The 8,412-nt window shown below is 40.0% G+C and overlaps 1 pseudogene; it reads right to left on the reverse strand.

Moving 5' to 3' along the window:
• Nucleotides 1-471: 471 nt before the first annotated feature.
• On the reverse strand, nucleotides 472-854 carry LOC103051518 (small ribosomal subunit protein eS24 pseudogene; annotated as a pseudogene).
• Nucleotides 855-8,412: the final 7,558 nt, after the last annotated feature.

Raw genomic sequence — 8,412 nt, forward strand, 5'->3', positions numbered from 1 at the left:
GTGGAGGATAGAGATTACACCCTTGCCAGTCAGATAAATTCATGAATTGAGCTTCAGAACAAAAACAAATTAAAATGGATAGGAAGAGTGCCGTGGAACCTGAACAAAAGGAAGAGGCAAAGAAATAAGTTCCAGGTATATTGTTATGATGGCTCGCAGGACCAGCGACTTCAACTTTTGCTTGTACATATGTTGAATAGTCCTAACCATGTGATAATTTTGGCTTGTTTTCTGAATTCTTAGCAGATGAGTTGCATTGTTGCTGATAAGAGAAATAATTAAAAAAGATACTGTGGTCCACGGTGGTCTGTAAACTATATTCCTCAGAAGACGAGGAGTCCTTAGAAGCTTATCAAGCATTTTTTCTTTCAGTTCTTATAGAAATTTATTCATAGAACTGACTCATCAGTACAACCTTCATAAATATTATGGTGTGTTACTCTAGTTTTCCTGTTTTGTTCCTTGGCTAGGTCACTTTTGGTCAGACCTCACATTTGGTTTAGCTGTTCCTCTGACCTTTGTTATCCCATTCTTATGCTCCTTGTGCTGTTTTATTGATGTCTTTTTCTTTTCATACAAACCATTCCTGGCTTTGGTTTAATTTTCTTTGCATAGCCCAGAGAATCATAGTCCATGCCAAAGCCTGTTGTCTTCCCAGCACCAATATGGGTCCTGAAGCCAAAGTAAAAAATGACATCTGGTGTTGACTTGTACACGTTTGCCAACTTTTCATGGATTTCTCTTTTGGGTACAATGGCTTTTCCAGGATGAAGATCATCAATTACCATCTGCTTATGCTGAAGCAGCCGTTTTGTCATGAGCTTCCTCATACTGATGGTCACCGTGTCATGCATCTTGGCAGCCTCTCTCATTCAGGGAATCAGTTTCCCTGAATGAGTACTAGAGGAAAAGGTGTGCTTCACACACTCTGTCCTTCTTGTGCTTCCACTTGAACTTGTCATGCCAAAAGTGCCACCACTCAGATTGAAGATCAGCATGATCCTTTCAGCACCATTTTTTTTTTTGTCCAGGCCATAAACAACAGCATCTGCAGTTGGCTTATTAATGATTTGGAGCACGCTGAGACCAGCGATGTTTCTGGTGTGAGGAGTCATTGAAGTAAGTTAGGACTGTGACCACAGCATTTGGAACAGTCTTTCCTAAACATGGCTCCGCAATCCCCTGTTTTGATTAGCCTCATAGAGGATATTTCTTCCGAATAAAAGCGTTTAGTTTTTCCTTTGTTCTCCACCTGGATTTTGGGCCTGCCAGCATTGTTCACAACAGTGAAAGGTCGGCGTTCCATCTCTCACTGCACAACAGCATCATCAAATCTGCAGCAAATCAGAAGCTTTTCATCCAAGACTGTTCGTGGGGTTCATTGTCACTTGGTTCTTCACAGCATCATCAATAACTCCGCATGCATCAGTGAATACCACATAGCTTGGCATAGTCCTATTACCCCAGTCATTGGCAATGCTTTCCATCTTGCCATGTTGGATAGATACCAACACAGTGATGAACTGATGGTCATTTAGACATGATTAACAGTTTTGCCTGCACACAGAAATAAATTAAAAAACAAACAAACCTGCCATGAGACCATTAGAAACAAGCCAGGAGTTTATCAAGCATTCTTAAAATAAAAGCAAGAGCAAAGTGTCTAGAAAATAATTTCATTGGAATGTACCATGTTTTCTCTGACAGCCATTTTAAGATTCAAATGAGAGAGAATCAAATTTCTCTTTGCCCTTCATGCGTAAGACCAAACAGTTTACAGAAAGGTTAAAAGTGGAATTCAAGGGAAAGGAAGCAGTTCTTCTTGACCTTCTTAAACATTGCCCTGAAATTATCTATCTGTTACTACCATTGCTTCCCTATAATGCACATTTCAGGATAAAACTAAATGACCCAAGGATCCACCCTAGCACCTTCAATCATCCCTAGAATATTGTAGAGACAAAGAAACTCCTTAGTTAGAGGAATTCTTCTGCAAAAGGGATCCCTGAAAGTAGAACATTGGAAGATCTTCCTTCTGTTCTACCTTAACTCAAGTAAAATGGTGCCATTATCTCACTTTTTGGTCTCTGAAATGGCATTTTTGCAATGGCACCGTTTTGCTTCCTCATGATATAATTCTGCTGCATGGCTTCAAAGGTGCTTGAACCTTACTTCTGAAGTTCAAAAGCAAACAAAAGCCAGAGGGAAGCCTTATTTGCTTTATTTCTTGATCTAGAAAAATAAAGCAAAAAGCATGGGGAAATGCCGGTCACATTTCCTACTGCCCAGTTTTCCATAATTCCCTTGCAGCCACTTCTGAAAGGATAATTCAAAATCTAAGAGCTAAAAAAATCTCTGGAGTGTTATTTCTATTAGCTGAAACTGGAAGAAAGAAAGAAACAAATATTTTGAGAAGAGCTCAGTATGAACTAGTCTCACATTAAATATGATTCTGGCTGGAATATCTCATAGTATTCAGGGTATTCAAAGAAGCTTTACGGAAGATCCGAGAACAATGGCATCTAAAGCAGGGGCAAGATGGCATCTTTAACTCATATGAGGAGCAATCATTTTGAGGCTCTCAAGCATTATTGCTTGAAAAATGTTGGGCAGATAGATGTAGTAGCAGTAAACTAAAAAAGAAATATAGTGTTCTTAGACCATGAGCTCATGCATTTCTGCAGAAAAAATAGCAAGTGTCTGAAAAAGCCTAGTGCCTCTCAGAAGCATTTTACACAATCTGCAGCTGGCGTGCTCAATTTCCTTCCAGTTCAGTTTAAAACAGACAACAACAAAAACAAGAGAACCTCCAGAAGGTGGTTCAGAGGTATGCAACAAAGATGACAACGGACGTGGAGAGGAAAAGTTTACAAATTGTCGAAATAAGACAGAAGGGATTTGGGAAGAGAGACCCAGGTTTCATCTCCTCAGGATATGTGTATACTCACACATGACTTAATCTGACAGTTTGCGACCTGACTTTGTGCTAAGAAGAGAGAAATCCTACAAGCCAAACGTAATAGGGAGAGAAAGCTTTTCCGCACTTTATGCCAGATGGCCATTCCCACTGTGAAGTTAGTTACTGCCTGCTTAATTAGAAGCCAAACCCAAAACTGAAGGTGCTTTTGATGGAACATGACCCGCCAAGAGTTCCTCTAAATCATTCCTTACTTAGCAGAACAACATACGTTACCACCAAGATGTCCATCAAAGGGGCTGCTGTAATGTGCCATTTGTCTTTTTTACAATGGATTCTCACGCACACCAGATAGCCTGTAGCTATTCATAAGGGAATCAAGCGCTTCCCTAACAAAATGACATCATCTTGTTTAACATGGTTCTTCTGAAGCCCCCTTGTAAATATACAGCCATCAGCAAAAAATACATTAGCCTCAAACAATGCTCGTTCCTCATACTAACTGCAGGATTACAGCAGGGAAAAGGTGGTTGTCTATTGTCAAATCTGCATTCCCTGCACATAACTGCCCTACTCTAGTTGTGCTGTAACTCAGTATTAAACTATACTTAATAAAATCCATATTGTGAATGGCTGCTTTGGCCAAAAGGGAGGTATATAACATTGCATATATATTGACTTTCACTGTTGGTCAATGCCAAGATTTATAGTCTCTACAGGTAAATATTGAGTGAGGCAAGCTGTTACTCAGTTATGTTTGTCTCAGTCAATAAATCCAGATGTTGGCTCCCACAGAACATATCCTCCATTGGTCTGTGCTAAGTGATGCCATTCAAGCAGAAAAGGAGTTCTTGGATCACCTAACACAATATAGACAATGTTGTTGTAAGAAGTGTTATTTAAACTGGACTTCTTGTTAAGATATATGAGTAATCCCTGAACTACGGATGTCTTGGGCAGTCCTGTAAAAGTTCAGCTTTATTCTTGGTATTGTTGATTAACCATAGTTAAAATAGATCCATTATTTCAGAGACTGTCAAAAAAATAATAATCTCTTTTGTACAAAGACAAGAGCTATCTGTATGTTTAGGCACACATTCTCTCATCTCCATGATCTCAGTCTACTGTATGATCAGTATTCAATCATAAATGATTCTGAACTCCTTCTACCTCATTTTGTGCCTTCCTATAATGACCCAGCTATTGTTCCCTGAGATAACTATCATGAAATGGTATGTGAGTGGGTGGGGGAAACCCTCATTATCTAGAAATTTTGCTTCCATTGAATTAAGCAAGCTACAAACAAATCATGACATAATATTGTATTAGCATAATGAAGCCATTATACCATAATCCTAACTCAGGGACTGGAGTGCCTAAGAGCCAAGTTTATAATAATAATATGCTACAAGCAGAAAATTGGAGCAAGCATGACATTGCATTGTTCCTTAGTTCCTATAAAACAAGGCATGCACATTTAGTAAGAATTTTCAGAACCATACTCCTCTCTGCTAGATGGGTATCCTGTTTCAGGTGATAAATATGCCCATGTTGAGGTGGATCTATTTGGCACCTGTCCTCTGGAATAGCATCTTCCTAGAGGTTCACATGGCTCCCATCTTACTGGCCTTTAAAATAGCTTTGAAAACATGGCTTAGGGTGATGGGTGGTGGTCATTTTTATTTCTGTGGGTGGGAGAGAGCATTGATTGTTACTCCTTCCAGATGATACTGTCTTTTGGAGTTTTATCTCTATTTTGTACTGTTTTTATTTGTTAAATTGCTCAAAGTCACTTGAGTTGGGTGGTTTAGAAGGAGAGACAGAGATGGCTGGCTGGCTGGCTGGCTGGCTGGCTGGCTGGGTGGGTGGATGGATGGATGGATAGATGATATAGATAAATATAGATATGGATATGGGTATGGATATAGAGATGATAGAGATAGAGATGGAGATAGATCCATCCTTTATTTAGGAGCTCAAGGCAATGTACATAAGACTCACACCTCCTATTTTTCTCTACAGAAAGAACCCTGTGAAGTAGGTTACATGGAGAGTCTGTCTCAAAATCACCCAGGGAACTTCCATGGCAGAGGGTGAATTAGACCATAGGTCTCCCCACTCCTACTCCAATGTCTTACCCTCTATAAACAGAATTTTGGAAACATCAAGTGGAGCTCAGCAGCAAATAGGCCAGCTACTAGATTAAAAGCCACCATCTTAAGCTCTATGAGACATAACAGAGGAATCCCAAGTGACATGATTTCTGAGGAAACATTATTTTGTACCCACGTGATATGGTACCACTGAAACTAATCTTGGATTCAGTGCAAAGTCTTCACAGTTGGATGTGACCCCGTAGTAACCAGAAGTTGACTGTGATATGAGAGTCTTACTTTTTCACAGACTACATTTGAGTTTTCTTCACTTATCTCCAGGCATCATGAAAACCAATCTTATCCATGTGGTATTAAGTAAGAGAGTTTTTAAGGTGTTCGTCATCAGTTATGACGCATGTGGAAGCACAGCCAAATATTTATTCTCTTCGAGATTAAATATTTGTATTAGCTTTTCACTCAGACTATTTCCCTGTCTCCAATATTTCAAGCCCATGGAGTCTGGCTGAGTTTATGTGACACATTCAGTTTAGTTATTGAATTAAACCAATTTTATGGGTTCTTACAAACTAACCAAACAGGTAGAGTTCATGCATAAGTCACCAAAAAAACAAAACAAAAAGATTAAAAATAACTAATCTTAGCATTTTGTGCAAGTGCAGCCATTAGGACTTTCACTGACTTGACCAGATATGTTTTATAAATCCAACCTTTGCATGGCAGTCTAACTATGCATCATGGTTTGGCAAAGGGACAGTGATTTTCCTGATTTTGGAGCAGATTGAAGGCTGAGAAAGCAAGGTGTTTGCTAAGGGATAATGCATGGTTGGTGACCAGAAAAAATATTCCAACATTTGATTAGGATAGAAAAACAATAACTTTCCCGTACAGGCAGTCAAATTAAAGCCTTGGAATATATGGCTGCCATAAAATACACATTGTAATTTTATTCAGCTCAGTTCTGAAAACAAATGAAGTTCAGACTCAAACAATGCCTTTTGGAAGCAATATTTGAATTTCCATTCTTCCCTTTTTCTCTAGCCCAGTCAATAGTAGGCTGATGCAGAAGCTTCAGTTCGGCACACAATACTCGAACCACATTGAAAATGCATAACAGCTGGCACCAAGTCAGAAGGGACAGCCAGAGGGAAGCAAAATCTCAGACAGATGGATGAAATGCTTTGAACAATCTTATAAAAAAAGGTGCCAAACTAGCTTTCCTCAACATTATCTGGTTGTTGGGAAACATGTTTGCACCTCTTTATATGGCAAAGTGCATGGGCTGCTATATATATACTATGGCCTTTTGATAAGGAGTTAAATGAAATGATTTTTTTTTTTTTTTTTAGTTGAGGTTCTGCAAAAAAAGAAAGAAAAAAGAAAAAAGAAAAACGTTTACTACTACTGTTTTCCCCTTCATGGATCACTGCCTTGTCGTGGCGAAGGGGCTTGCGTAACTCAGTGAAGCCATGAGCTATACCGTGCAGGGCCACCCAAGACGGACAGGTCATGACAGAGAGTTCTGACAAAATGTGGTCCACTGGAGAAGGAAATGGCAACCCACTCCAGTATCCTTGCCAAGAAAACCCCATGGACAATGTTAAAAGGCTAAAAGATATGACGCCGGAAGATGAGCCCCTCAGGTCGGAAGGTGTCCAATATGCTACTGGGGAAGAGCGGAGGGCATTTCCAAGTAGCTCCAGAAAGAGTGAAGCGGCTGGGCCAAAGCCGAAAGGACGTTCAGCTGTGGATGTATCTGGAAGCGAAAAGAAGGTCCGATGCTGTAAAGAACAATATTGTATAGGTACCTGGAATGTAAGATCTATGAACCAAGGCAAGCTGGATGTGGTCAAACATGAGATGACAAGATTGAACATCGACATCTTGGGAATCAGCGAACTGAAATGGACGGGAATGGGTGAATTTAATTCGGGTGACCATTATATCTACTACTGTGGGCAAGAAACCCTTAGAAGAAATGGAGTTGCACTCATAGTCAATAAAAGAGTGGGAAAGGCAGTAATGGGGTACAACCTCAAAAACGACAGAATGATCTCAGTGCGTATCCAAGGCAAACCATTCAATATCACAGTCATCCAAGTCTATGCCCCAACCACTGATGCTGAAGAAGCTGAGGTTGACCGCTTCTATGAAGACCTACAACATCTTCTAGAACTAGCACCAAAAAAAGATGTCCTTTTCATCATAGGGGATTGGAATGCTAAAGTAGGAAGTCAAGGAGTAATCGGAATAACAGGCAAGTTTGGCCTTGGAGTACAAAATGAAGCAGGGCAAAGGCTAATAGAGTTCTGTCAAGAGAACAAGCTAGTCATAGCAAACACTCTTTTCCAACAACACAAGAGACGACTCTACACATGGACATCACCAGATGGTCAATACCGAAACCAGATTGATTACATACTTTGCAGCCAAAGATGGAGAAGCTCTATACAGACAGCAAAAACAAGACCAGGAGCTGACTGTGGCTCAGATCATGAGCTTCTTACTGCAAAATTTAGGCTTAAATTGAAGAATGTAGGGAAAACCACTAGACCACTCAGGTATGACTTAGATCATATTCCTTGTGAGTACACAGTGAAGGTGATGAATAGATTTAGAGGATTAGATTTGGTAGACAGAGTGCCTGAAGAACTATGGACGGAGGTCCGTAACATTGTACAGGAGGCAGCAACTAAAACCATCCCAAAGAAAAAGAAATGCAAGAAAGCAAAATGGCTGTCTGATGAGGCTTTACAAATAGCTGTGGAAAGAAGGAATGCGAAAAGCAAGGGTGAAAGGGAAAGATATAAGCAACTGAATGCAGATTTCCAGAGAATAGCAAGGAGAGATAAGAAGGCCTTCTTAAATGAACAATGCAAAGAAATTGAGGAAAACAATAGAATGGGGAAGACTAGAGATCTCTTCAAGAAAATTGGAGATATGAAAGGAACGTTTAGTGCAAAGATGGGCATGATAAAGGACAAAAAAGGCAGGGACCTAACAGAAGCAGAAGAGATTAAGAAGAGGTGGCAAGAATACACAGAAGAACTATACAAGAAAGATCTTAATGTCCCTGATGTCCACGCTGGTGTGATCACTGACCTTGAGCCAGACATCCTAGAGAGTGAAGTCAAGTGGGCCTTAGGAAGCATTGCTAACAACAAAGCTAGTGGAGATGACAGTATTCCAGCTGAGTTATTTAAAATACTAAAAGACGATGGTGTTAAAGTGCTGCACTCAATATGCCAGCAAGTTTGGAAAACGCAACAGTGGCCACGGGATTGGAAAAGGTCAGTTTACGTTCCAATTCCAAAGAAGGGCAATGCCAAAGAATGCTCAAACTATCGCACAATTGCACTCATTTCACATGCTAGCAAGGTT

The sequence above is a fragment of the Python bivittatus genome, unplaced genomic scaffold, assembly GCF_059951505.1.
Source record: "Python bivittatus isolate LINGU-HERP-01145 unplaced genomic scaffold, Pbiv_v1 ctg000200_np1212, whole genome shotgun sequence".
NCBI lineage: Eukaryota > Metazoa > Chordata > Lepidosauria > Squamata > Pythonidae > Python > Python bivittatus.